Genomic DNA, 13,480 nt, shown 5'->3' on the forward strand with positions numbered 1-13,480 from the left:
CTGGAGGCGATCCACTGTTCAAACTACCACTCTTTGAAACATTGTTTTATTAATTTCATTATTCCATTCACTTCAATTCTAACGGATGTGATTGATTAATCATAAGAATTTTGGATGAAATTGGGCAAGCTCCGCTTGTTAGCATTTACGTTTCTAGTGCATCATTAAACCTCTGCCTAAATTCATGCACGTCACTCACGTCGGTTCTCATACAGATAGAAACACCAGAACACACACCACTCTCTGCTCATTTTGCTAAATGTTAATGAACAGTGGCAGAGAAATAATAGGTTGGCACATGGCTTTAACAGTTTAATCATAGGTAGCGATTGCGGGATTGAATGACGTTGATGCTTGTCACCTTCGTACATGGACTCTCATTATTCGGCGTTACCTTTAGGTTGTGCTTGTGGAGTGAGGAGAGGTTAACTTTCTTCGATGAAAGGCTTTATTTTGCAGATGATTTGATAATTATCATTTGTGATAGATAGAATGCTCCTACTTCAAATGAGGGAACCTCATAACATAAGCTACTTTTGGACATGCACTGAAGTCTGGACATTTTCCTGAAATTTTCTAGATGTGAGAACGCAATTGTTCATCCGGACAAGTTATTCACAGTGAGCGAGTGGGCGTGGGCACTGCGTTTGGCATCATGTCCTGCCTCCTGCATACTCTACCCAGATGTCACAGAATGTTCCGGAAATGCTCCACTTGGTCTGAATGCATCTGAATCGTACAACCTCCTTGGACACTTTCTGGAATGTCTGAAAACGGCTGTAGAGGCATATTCTTTCGCGGTGTTGACCCATGAAGTTCACCAAACGATGACCAGTCATATCCTGCAATCCCTTGTGCACATACTTGGTTTACGATTGTCTCTTGATTTGGTAGCTTTAAGTATTGTGCAGTGTGTTGTGTACAGTGGTTAGTCTCTTCTTAACATGATCAGTATGTGGGCGTAATGCAAACAAGGGCACGGATATCCACTGCACCATCTCGATACAATAACCTATTAATCATTTTTCCAAAGCCGTTTCCAAACCCTTTTGTATTCAGATGGGGGGCAGTTGCTCAGAAATGCTAAACGTCACTTCCAACAGCGTAAGAGTGGCGTCATTTAAATGCTTTTGTAAATGTCACTGCCATCCACAGATGGAGGAAAAGACCTATCTGAAAGTCTCACCTAATCCCTGAGCCCTATAATAGTCCTTGTATAATTGCAAGGCTGCCTTTTGTGTGAATCATTTTTTTCAGGTCATGTATCAATTACTGTCACACATGAGTTTTCTCAAACCAGACCGGTCTACATACTGTACTGTATTTTGTACATGGACGTCATTCAGTACACCAACTATATATATCTCCAAGTCCCATTTTCCTTTTGATTTTGAGCAATTTTCATGACGTCATCTGTTTGAGGTCATGCTGTTTGGTCTCCCTAATTTCTGCTAGAAAGATTATCACTAAAATAAAGTCATTTTTTATCAACTCCTGTTGTACATAGCTGTACATCTTATTATTATTATAACTTACTATATCTTCTCTCTTTGACTACTGTGCTACACTATATTCGGATGTTTGCTTGGGTTCCTGTCACCGTCTCCGTTCGATGCAAAAACACTGCTGCTCGGCAAATCACCTAGACCAAAAGTCATGACACCATCCCCCCCTTCACAATCGGCTCCTTGTTAGATTTCGTATTGATTTTAAGATTTAATGGCTCTCTTTTAAGACCTTAAATTGCCCTGCCCCTAAATACATCTCTGATTTACTGACCAGGTACGCGCCCTCTCGACCAATGGGGTCCGCGTACGGAGCCCTGCTGTGTTACTCCCAGGTCACAGCTCGTGACAAAGGCTTTTGCTGTTAGAGCTCCACACTATGGAACTCAGACAGACTAAACCCCTTCGCTTCCCTGCCCTTCATCGGACCGTTCTTTTTGTTAAAGCTTTTGGAAATGGTTGACACAGGCTTCTATTCATGCTGACGTTTATTGTTCTTACTTTTCTGTGCTCGTCTTCTTTTGTCTCATTCTCATAGTCTGTTTTTTTTATTCTCTTTTTTTGTACAGTACTTTTCACATTCCCATGAAATGAAAACTACAATCCTCCCATTTTTAATCTTGCCTCCCTGTGTAAATTGTTCATTTATTTCTTGTCATCTGGCATTTTGTGTCTCAATGTAATTCTGCTAGTTTCAGTCAACTCTGCCACGGGGGGCGTGACGCACATTCAGCCCTACAGGCTACTGTAAATGCCAATCATTATCCGCAACGATTCCCTCCATGGTTTGTGGAAGATTGTGGACCCAAATAACACTCCGTTTCAAGGGGTCTTTAAGAAAAGTCATTTTTACAGAAGAGTTTATGATATTGTGTATTATTAACTATGTATGTTGGCCATGGAAGGTCTGTTTAAAACCACAAATGGATTACACAGAAGGCAGGTTGTCAGTTTCAACCAAGCCCCTTCTGTGCCACAGAAGACATTACACAATTTTTACAAGTAGCATGTGTAAAATCAGGGTAGTGGAGCTCCAACATTTCAGTGTCATTATTCTTTAATAATCTGTATACATCACTTTTCATGTTTGAGTATTCAACATTAACATCTTTTTTTTTATACTTAATACGACTTTTGACCTGAAAAAGTTTATAAAACGTGGCGAGACAGAGCTTGAGAGCCGATTTTTTTTCTTTGGTTATAAGAAATGAAGAATTAGATGGGGTTTGTAGCTCCAAGGTCATATTTCTGTTTGGCAGGATGAGGTGATTCATGTAGTAAGTTGTGGTTGACAATTAGGTCTGAATAGCAGGCTGTCACTCCAAGGATGATAATCGGAGTATTTGAGTTTCTGCACTTTGTCTTTTCTTTTTTCAGTCAAACTGTTGGCATTTGGAGAATCGCTCATTGCGATCAACGTGATGTAAAACGGGAACCTTCCAGATTCTCTTCTACTGTTATAATAAAGCAGATGCCCACCCAGAGAAGAAGTGGGGTCGCCTTTAGAAGCTTAGGAATCATTTGGCGTTGCCCATAATTGTTTCACTTTAAGTGAATAAAATTACCTCCTCACTACCAGACAATGTAATTTGTAGAGTTCTGTTTGTGTTTCTCCCTTGGGTTGTCTTTCTTTTTTATGAAGGCATCATAGATAATGGTAGAAAAAGAATCCACCACTCATTTACGATCCCGCCCCTTCTCCAACATGCCGTAACTCCCTCTTCACCGACGCCTTTCTCTTGCCCCGGCCCCACTCCTTTCGTAAATGGGCCGATAAGCACCTTTGCCGGGTCATTCATCTCGATGCGCGGAGAAAATGACACCTCAAGGTCTGCCCTGACTAACAGGCCCGGTGCTCACGTACGTACACGGGACAAATGGGGGAAGGGCGTAAAATGGTGGATGGCCAAGACGAGGGAAAATGGAGAAAAGAGAACGAGGTTAAAATTACAGAGGGCGGAGGGTTGTGGAGAGGGACAGCAACTTAAGACTGGAGACGGATGAGGGCAACACATTAGCCAGAGAAGAATAGTGGAGCAATTAGCCTTGTAAAGGCTGGATGTTGTTATGTTGGACTTCAAAGCAGGAGATTTATAGATTTTCCACCCAGGGCTTGACTGCAGTGTTTCCAAAGCTTTATCCACGGCTTTTTTGCACAGATTCTTTTTAGATTAAATTTGATAAATAATGTTAAAGATTATTTTTTTTCTCTTGCTTTAAAATGAATGGCGGGCAGTTTTGACACACATGCAGCCTGACAGCAAAGGCTCACTGGCGCCGGATGTGGTGACTGATGCGCATCATTTAGCACATGATGCCTCCGTGCTGCACTGCAGGTGGTAGATTCGAAGCAGCAGCAGCAGCAGCAGCTGCAGTTCCCCATAACAACTAATGTCACGACACCACACTGGCTTTAGACCGATATTACTATGTCTAGTGCTGTAAGGGACCAGAGAGGACATCGCATTTTATCCATTCAACCCTTCCGGATGCCATGAGACAAATCACTTCTTTTCTCGTCTTCTTTTCTTCTCCACACAGGAACTGTTTGTTTCCCCTCTGCGGTGCAGCTAACAAGCAATGCGGTGTGATTGACAGGCATATACCTCCAGGAGAGCAACACTCAAGAATATGTTGCCACATACATCAAGCTGAATGACGAATGTAGCGTGTTTCCCCTTATGGGGCAAAAGAAATGACATATTTTTAAATCCTTTTCGTCTTGAAAGTTCGTCAGGCGTCAGTGACACCGGGAACTGTCTGACTAAGTTTAGAGTAAATGTGTCAAGGTGAACACGGAGCCTGTGAAAACAACAGATCCGTGTCAAAACATACACATCTGATCCTTCCCGTGGAATCTGACTTATGTTTGAGTGTGGAATTTGCTCACATTGTTCAAGTATAGTGTAGCATGGCATCACCGCGTTTTGCCACGTGACTGCAATTAGCTTTTTTGTTTGTTCAGTTTGTTCACCAGTTTACGATACCTAGCTGCACGAATACACATCTAAGACTGTCTGGGATTGTGTCTGCTTGTGTTTGTGTGTGTGTGTGTGATGTTGTTTGTGGGAGCTGTTTTGTAGTCGAGCAGCCGAGGGAAGCGCGCTAAATAAATCTTATTCCATTTGAAGCTTAAATGTGCTCTTGTTGAGCTGTTAGTAGAAAGTGCCCGGGCCCGCATCTAAGAAAGGAATATTTCCCGGTCCCATCGACGCCCTTTGTTTGCTTCCCATCTCAGCTTTGTTCCACTTGCTGTTGAACAATCATTGAATTTGAGCAGAATAATGAGTTTGGTATCTTCTGCAATATCAAGTTTTTTCTGAAGCCAACGCTGCTGCAACCCTTTAGTCCTCCCTGTAATGGATTCATCCTAGCGTGTCTCTCCTTTTATGTTTTCCCCCTTTCCATATGTTGAATTGATGGTTTTGCAGAAAGACGCTCCTGATCGGAGGTCCATGTCGATTGAATTTTAATTCTCATGGATGCCAGCTGCTGTCATTTCAGAAGGAATGCAGAGTGAAATGTCCTCTCCTCTCCTACTGAGGAGATTTGAGTCGTCCACCAATATAGATGGTGTGCCCTGCCTCCGGCGCCACGGAGACAAACGCACGGCGAGTCGTCCTCCTCTTGCTTAAACAGTGTGCCAGTAGTGCCTCACGTACTGTGCCGCAGCTCTTCCGATTCATACAGTACCTGCAAATGGACATGAGAGGTATAGATGCGGAGAGAGTTTGACAATGTTTACCTGGGAGAGGAGCGGATCCTCCTGCACTTAGAAAAAAAATCTGTTTGTTTCCGTTTTTTCGCTGCTTGGAACATTATGCTGTTGCTCCCTAATCCCCATTTGCAATTAAATGCGTGTTTAGGAGCAGTGCTGGGTTATGTAAACCCCCGACTCTCATTGTGGCGCGCTAAGCTGAATGGGAATGTGCTGCATCCATCTTCCTCTGCTTTCTGTGTCTTGTGTCTCATTTCGCTCTGCCACAAAACGGGTACTCGCACGCAAACTCTCTGTCCTCCGTCAGTCTGATTTATTTATTTATTTTTTCCCCATACTCTCCCTTACTCACACACACACACACACACACACACACACACACACACACACTGAAACAGAGCGCGAGATAAAGAGAGAGAGAGCACACACACACTCCCAGGGAGACCAACTGATATTATTATGATAAAAAAAAAGCCAAAAAGACATACTATTACTTTGCTGGATAGGGCACCTCTCTAGGGTTCACAGTAGTATTTGTGGTCAAGTGTTATTAAGATAAGTGTCATGCATTTGCATTTTCTTATAGTACTTTCATGCTTCAAGAGACGCTTGACTTGTTTGTTTTGCAACATGAAAATCAAGGACAAAGTCCACCATATGTCAGTTAGCTTTATCGTCACACTGACACTTTCTTGCTTTTCCCTTTCGTCCACCTTTAGCTGCAGCTCATTCAATTCCTCTTCTTTTATTTATTTATATTCTACCTCTTCTTTTGCTCTTTCACTCATTGCACCTTGTTCCCATTTTAGTTATTTAATTTAACCCTCCCCGTCGTTCCTACGTCTTTGCTCTCGGTTCCACCCATCTCATCTCCATGCTATTCATCTCAGTGCAAACTCAAATGAGAAGTTGAAAGCAGCAGCCGGCTGTGTTTGACTTTGCTGCCCCCCGATGGAGCCGTGCTCCACCGGTTGTGTGTGCACGCTGCATATTTGCTTCTCTTTCTGAGTGTTTTTCTCTGTAGTGATGTTTCGAGGACAGCACCGGGTTTGTTGAAAGTCTGTGAGTTTACTGTAAGGTTCTCCACAGCTAAACATGTGGTGCACACGCACTGTTTCAGACTATACATCGGGCGACTACAGGAGTTTTCATGAAAATGTTCCTGTGGATTCCTATAAATGCCGCTGCTGTAAACGTCATTTGCATACTCAGTGGTTTAAACCGTACGAGGGAGGCCCAGCTCGGTGCACCAGATGTGGAGGAGTTTTACAGCAGTTGTTGAACATGTTGCCTCAAATGAGACAGATCAAAGTTCTCCATGGTACAAGGAGAGTACAAGTCGGGCTCCGTGACATTTAGAAAATCTCCTGTCTGATCTTCTCCCTAACTGTTTTCCCAATCTACATACAGTGCATTCTTTTAAAGCTTAAAATTTACAATGATCCTGTTAGTTTTACAGTTACAGAATGTATTGGCCTCACACACACTCTTACTCACTTTGCGCCCACAATCTTTTGTCAGACGATCTCTTCTAATCTTCAATACTTGTAAATTTTCCCGCGTTTCCTTTTTCGCAAAAACACATGATAAAACACTAACATTTAATATGTTTACCGCTGTATCTTTATCAACCCTTAGCAGATGCATAGGGAAAGAACTCAGCAAGGGCAAAACCATAAATCAAACTTACTTTATCAACACACTCTCTTGGTAGAAAATCCCAGCGGGTTATACAGTAGAAGTTGCAGAAAAACATTGCCTCATTTTCTGAAGTTTGTTGTAACCGTCTCTAAACATTAAAACTTTGTATTGGAATGACCGTTTGATGCGGCCCAGGGGGCAATTAGTAGAAACAAAGTGGCTGAGAAATACCCCAAAGAATTATCATGGCTGCAATTAATTTTTCTTTCAGCAATAAATGGACTAGCTTGTCCTTTAGGATGGTCTCTTCTGGCTATATGCGTGTTATGACATGATCAGAATGACTGAAAGAAGTAGCTCTTACCTCACGTGTCAAGAAAAGTATATATGAAATGTTGGGCATTCCAAGAGAAATGGACAAACCTTCATTTTTTTGTTGAGGGAAAGGATAACCCAGTTTGCTAGTTTGCATGGATGTGTTCACATTAATATGAAAAATACAGTTTTTAGCAGTCTCAAGTTTGGCAACATGCTTAACTGGATGGTTTACAAGGAGAAATGGTTTGTAGTCAGTGGTGAGCTAGTTAATAGCCAAGAACCTCCCAAAGAATCGCAGCACTGTGGATTGTTGATATGGCACCAGGTATTGAAAAAACACTGACGGGCTCGTTTGTTATGGCATCATCATCACTACCATCTGACATCAGACAGACCAAAGAGGAGCAGTTCCAACCAACGCATTAGAGACGTCCGTGTGATATGTGTTGAATCATTTATTATGGCCATGGAAGGATGTCGTAAAATTGAAATGGCCCTTGATAGGCAGACGGTTCCTCAGCCCTGTTCTAACGGGACACGTCCACTCGTTTGCCCTAAAGTCACAACCTGGCCGTCCCCTGAATGAACCTTTTTGGCCTATAAGTATCCGCCTCTCGTTGGTTTCATGTGCCCCCAGAGTGCCCTCATGTTTGAACCAAGTGACCTGCTGGTTGGCTTTGAGTGCTACTCTGGGTTCTCCGTGTAATGCTGAGCCCGTGCACTGTAGAGGTGACGATCTTTTATTTTTTTCACCGCTGTCTGTTAGAGAGTCTGTTCACACCACTGGTAAAGGTTAACCGGCGGGTATTTATGGTTTGCAAACTTGTGTATTTGCACACTGACCCATGAGTGCCCATGTGTGTAACTACCCACTAAGCAGGAGTATTACACCCATAAATCACCACAGACTGTCATTTATCATAACTTCAACATCCGTCGGGGTCAAATGTTGCCTGGCTTTGAATAATCCATTTTAAAGGTAGCCTAAGCTCGCAGAGCGACTGTCGAGGAGTTCCTTCCCGTGACTTTTACCTGCAGTGGGGTTAAGCCAACATGCCGGTGGGGTGGACGCAGTCGCTGCGGTGTTCCTGTCCTAAAATGCAGCAGGGGCGGATAGATACAGTATGATACTAAATCACTCTTGAAATCCAATGCGCAGCGCCTTGTTTCACAAACCGATTGTATCTGTCACATGTTGACAAAGCTCTAAGGGATTTACCTTATCTGTGTGTAAAGCCCGTTCAATATGTCTGATGTGCAAAACCGCTTACTGTTTTATACTGCCGCTACACCGCCCCTCTGTGATTTTTGTTGTCCTGATGAATTCATCTCGGCTTGCTTTTTGGTTGAGCACGGTGGAATATCTGGTAATCCCTCTCCAATGTAGTGACCTCTTCTTGAGTTTGACTGTCTGCGGAGGCATATCGTTATTCAAGTGCTGAGCACCGTTCCCTAAATCTGGGTAGTGTTAGAAAAGGAGAAATGAAGCAAGAAGGGAGGATCAAAAATACTTTGTTTTTGGCCTTGTTTAGCAAACCTCATGTCAATGGCTACTACAGGGCTAATGTTGTATAAATGCGCAGTTTGCCGACACATTTGCCTTAAAACGTTAGAAGGACTTTGTGTTTTTACCCTTAAGATTGGTTCTTCTGTACCCAAATGGCTAAAATATTTTTTAATGTAACTGCTAATACAAAATAACATACTGAGAGCCAGTTGCCATGGTAAACGTCCGAACGACAAAAACATTCATTGATGTCAGCGACCGGTTAAGTAATCATTGACTCAGCAGTCTGACTGACGGCCCCATTAAATTCCCCAGTGATTTTTTGGAAGTCATTTTGTGCTTTGAGGTTAAACAAATATTAGCAATCATACTGTCGGACATGACTGAAGGGTGAATTTAAATAGGAATGAGATCTGAATCAAACTGCTTCACATAACTTTCACCACTTTCTGTAACAACAGGCTGTACGAGCTGCACAGTCACAACTTAATCCGACTCAAACCACCGTTTGTGCTGCGTGTGAGGGGAGACCATTTACATTTACCCTCTAATGTGATCAACTGATGAATCCGATTGTGTTGTTCCTTTTTAAAACATACGGCTTCATCTCATCTAAGTGGTTTCAGACGCGGCGCGGATTGTTCAACTGCAGTGTGCGTGTAAAAGCAGATTGTGGAGAGATTATTATATGTGCGTGTGAGTGTGTGAGAGTGCAATTGTCTCCACTGTGAATCACGTGGTAAGCATTACTGTATATAATGTACGATAGGCTCTTCTGTTGAAGACAGGCATTTGCTTTTGCCGTTGTGTGTATACACATGGTGCACACACTTTCCAAACACACAGACACACAGTATTTATATATACATACTGTATATACATAAACACACGAACAGGAGACAAAGACATGCTTAGGACTTGTAAGATTCTTCATCGATGTCATTATCCTTGCTGTCAGGATGCAGATATGATTTTTGAACTTTAAAGGTTGCTGACAGCAGTCTCTAAAATGTGTGTTTGTGTGTGTGTGGCAGACACATTTAACACCACAATGACAGTGAAGGCCCTTGTTGCTTTGTTTATCAAAACAAAGACTTGTCAATCTGTTAGAGGGGGAAAAAAGATTAGATAATCCGACACAGTTACAGCCGAGGCAAGTAAATAAAGGGAACACTGAGAGAACGAAAAGTGATTTCAGAGTTTGAACAGGACAAGAGTGTGTGTGTGTCTGTGCTCGCTGAAGAGCTCTGACTGTTCCACTCCCCCCTTTTACACCCTGAATATTTGTGAGACTTCTCCCTTAATAGCTTTCCTCCTCTCCCATCTTCTGCTTCAATTGGACTGCTAATTATGTAAAGTGTGGAGATTGCCAGAAAACGCACGCGTACACACAAGCACTCACACGCGCACACACGGACTGACAAGTAGCTGTGTGATTACCATCTGAAATGACATTGTCATCGCTGCTGATATCGCTCTTGAGAAATATCAACTTACAGAGGCTGCAGTCGTGCCACTGTGTGTGTGTGTGTCATCCATACAACTGTAAATGCACGCACACTGTGGTTTAATGCAGTGCGATCACCTGCGGTGTCTCGCCCGTCATTAGCCCTGTATTGGCTGTGAATGACTATAATCACAGCAGTCTCAGTCAGTCTCGTTTTGCAGAGATTGATGTTTAATATTCCACAAATGAAAAGTGATGTTTCACGCAGCAGCTCAGCTTCCACTTCTTTACAGCCCTCACATTGATATGGGAAGCTTTGCATGATACTGTGACTTCAGACTAGATTAAAGGGAAAATGTGGCTTCATACAGTGTATTATTGTAGTTTTTGCTATTTTGCAGTAATAACATTGTAATTTCCAAGCTCACATGTATTCTTAATTCATTGGGGGAAATATCTGAACCGCAAGACTATCAAGCAAACTATGAAAGAAATAGTTTGACATTTTGGACTTTATTGCAGAACATATGATGAGAAAAAATGACTATTTGCTAAAAATGAAGCTACAGCAAGTAGCTGGTCAGCTTAACGTTGCTTGAAGACTGGACACAGCTACTTTGCTTATTTCCCAAGGTATCACAGTGTAAAACTGATAGTTTGTGGTTACTCCAATAAAACCACAAATGGTCGTTTTAATGCCCTGGTTTTTGTGCTTCATGTTTCTGTCTTTGTGGTCGAGCTAAGCTAACCTGAAGGGAAAGCAAAGTTTGATCTCTGCAAATTTCACAGTAATTAGGCTACGTCATCCAATGTAATACTATCATAACTAACTAACATAACGAAGAGAGCGCAAAACTCTGCCGAGGCTGAGCAATCCCCCACTTATATGCTGTTTCACCCAAAACTTGCACCTCTCCATCTGACCTACATATTTTCAAAATGTAATGTATTTATGAAGATATGAGAACAAAATGTCATGTTGACCCAAGTTGTAATGAACCGAGCCTTCGTTTAAAGTTTGTCACACTTTTTTTTTTTGTTTAAATACAGCCATCTAGCAATCTAGTAAAGTAGCCAAGTTTATTGCAAACCATGCAATTGTGTCACTTTGAATTTTTCCTGTGTGAACAGGAAGGTGTGCTCAGCACTGCAGGGCTGCAGGCAGCCTCGCCGACACGAACCGAGAAAGGAGGACACTGCTGAGGGTGTGAATATGCACCATAGATGCCCGAGTGATTTTTTTAATTTATTGAGTTAGTAATCACTACCAATAAATTAACATTTTTGATGGCCAAAGACCTGCAAGATGTCTTGTGTCTGCTATTCCTGTTTATTGTGTGAGAGGCCAAGAAGCGACTCTGTCCCGTCAATCGCTCATTGTCAGTTGGTAGTTTAAAACGTTCAGAGTTCACTGTTGAACTTACCACTCTGTTCTAAATGGACCGGATGGACATCATCGGAATAAACCCTCTGTGTTTTGGTTTGCTGCCACTCGGAGCAGAGAGAGAGAATGAGAGCCAAATCAAATAACATCAAACTGCAGCCAGCCAAAAATCTCCCGCTGCTTTCAAACACAATAAAAAATCATTTGACTATACGACACAGCTAATCCCTGCTGAGGCTGATCGATGGCAGTCAGACTCATGATGGGGACCACTTTGCCCCCAGAAGGAGGCCATGCACCAAAACAGACCTCTGAAATTGGATGCTATTATGCTGCGGCTTACTGAGGAATCAGCCGGTGCACGGTGCTGACTGTGGAGCGGCGAAGTGCACTCTTACATAAATGGATAAAACCATTTTAAGGGGGCAAATCATTCCAATATTTTTAATTTATGCATTTTAAATATTCCATATTCATGAATAAATATCTGAAAGAAAAACAGTTTCCATTAGCCAGTGCTAATTGAAAATGGTAGCTTTTCAAGCACACCAAATAGGATTGTGAATGAGGAAAAAAACCAAAACATCAGCATCGTCGTCGGTGCGGCTGTACACTCGCACATGTATATTTCCACATATCATCACTCTGTAGTGTATTCCTGCCACCTGTTAGGCTCCAGCGCTTTAGTATTCCAACCTGTGGGGCAAGAAAGATGAGGTGTTTCAAATTTCATTTCATTCCACACACACACCTAATTCCAAGCGTGTGCCAAGTCTCCTTAAACTCCAGAGTGGACATTGCACACTTTGTTTTATGCTTTTCACGTCCTCCCTTGTCTCTTTGAGATTTCTAAGCAGCAGATTGACTCTCGCCAAGTCTGGGACTTGAACAGGCTCACAAATCAATACATGCCTCTGTCAGTTAGGGGATACATCTGTGAACAAACCAGGTGTGTGTGTGTGTGTGTGTGTGTGTGTGTGTGTGTGTGTGTGTGTGTGTGTGTGTGTGTGTGTGTGTGTGTGTGTGTGTGTGTGTGTGTGTGTGTGTGTGTGTGTGTGTGTGTGTGTGTGTGTGTGTGTGTGTGTGTGTGTGTGTGAATTTAAAATTGAGTAGAACAATAGTGGGCAATGGATTCATTATCCTCCAGGCTACTGTACACACGGAGTCGACAAGCGTGTTCACAGAATGGATTTTACAACAGCCGCACAGACAAATGTGGGGTTTTTCCCTTCTAAGCGGAGCTCCTCTTGGTAAGGTGAATGGTTCACTGATCTCACTTTACTTACATAATGAATTTCGCAGCAGATCACACAAATTTGACATTTAAGCCTAACCCTGCTGTGTGTATCTTCTGGGTCCCCCTTCTGGCAGTGAGAGCAACTGCACTGTCAAATCTTGAGGTATCCCCACAGTTCCAAAACACGTACTCATTATTGCAGTGCTCTCCGATGAGGAGAAGCCACGCCCGTGATAATCCATGTTGTTCCTCACTGTCTTTCATCGACTTTAATCCTTCTTCTTCCTATTTTTTTTTTCATCTGGAGCTTCAGAAACTTCACTTTGGTGTATCCTGTAGGTTTTTCCATGGATCATACTCCTAGTTCCTGTACTCCATCTCCATTGTCACAGTCGCTATCTCTTCCTCTCTGGCAAACTTGCTGGTTGACAGATTTAAAACTCCAGTAGTCTGCGAAACCCAGAGTGAATGGTCCCTGGTTCTAATGGACTTAATCAGCATCGTGTGAACTCATTTGGCAAGGGGCCGGAACGTAACGGATGTGTGAGTGCCACCGTCCAGCTTTGAGTGAGGCAAAGTCCGATAGTACTTAAAATCCATTACTTTTTTTGCATGAGTAAACAGTTTTTCTCCAAATTGAAAGCTGAAAATGGCACTTAAGTCAGCAGACCCCATGAAAAGAAGCCCCCCCAAAAAAAGTCAAAGCAGCAGTACGGGACATGC

The 13,480-nt window shown here is 42.6% G+C and overlaps 1 protein-coding gene across 2 annotated transcripts in view; it reads left to right on the forward strand.

Annotated features, from left to right (window-relative positions):
• LOC118290297 (neurexin-3b) overlaps nt 1-13,480 on the forward strand; it is a 345,685-nt gene that overhangs the window by 175,226 nt on the left and 156,979 nt on the right. The window lies entirely within an intron of this gene.

This window comes from Scophthalmus maximus, chromosome 18, assembly GCF_022379125.1.
Source record: "Scophthalmus maximus strain ysfricsl-2021 chromosome 18, ASM2237912v1, whole genome shotgun sequence".
Lineage (NCBI taxonomy): Eukaryota > Metazoa > Chordata > Actinopteri > Pleuronectiformes > Scophthalmidae > Scophthalmus > Scophthalmus maximus.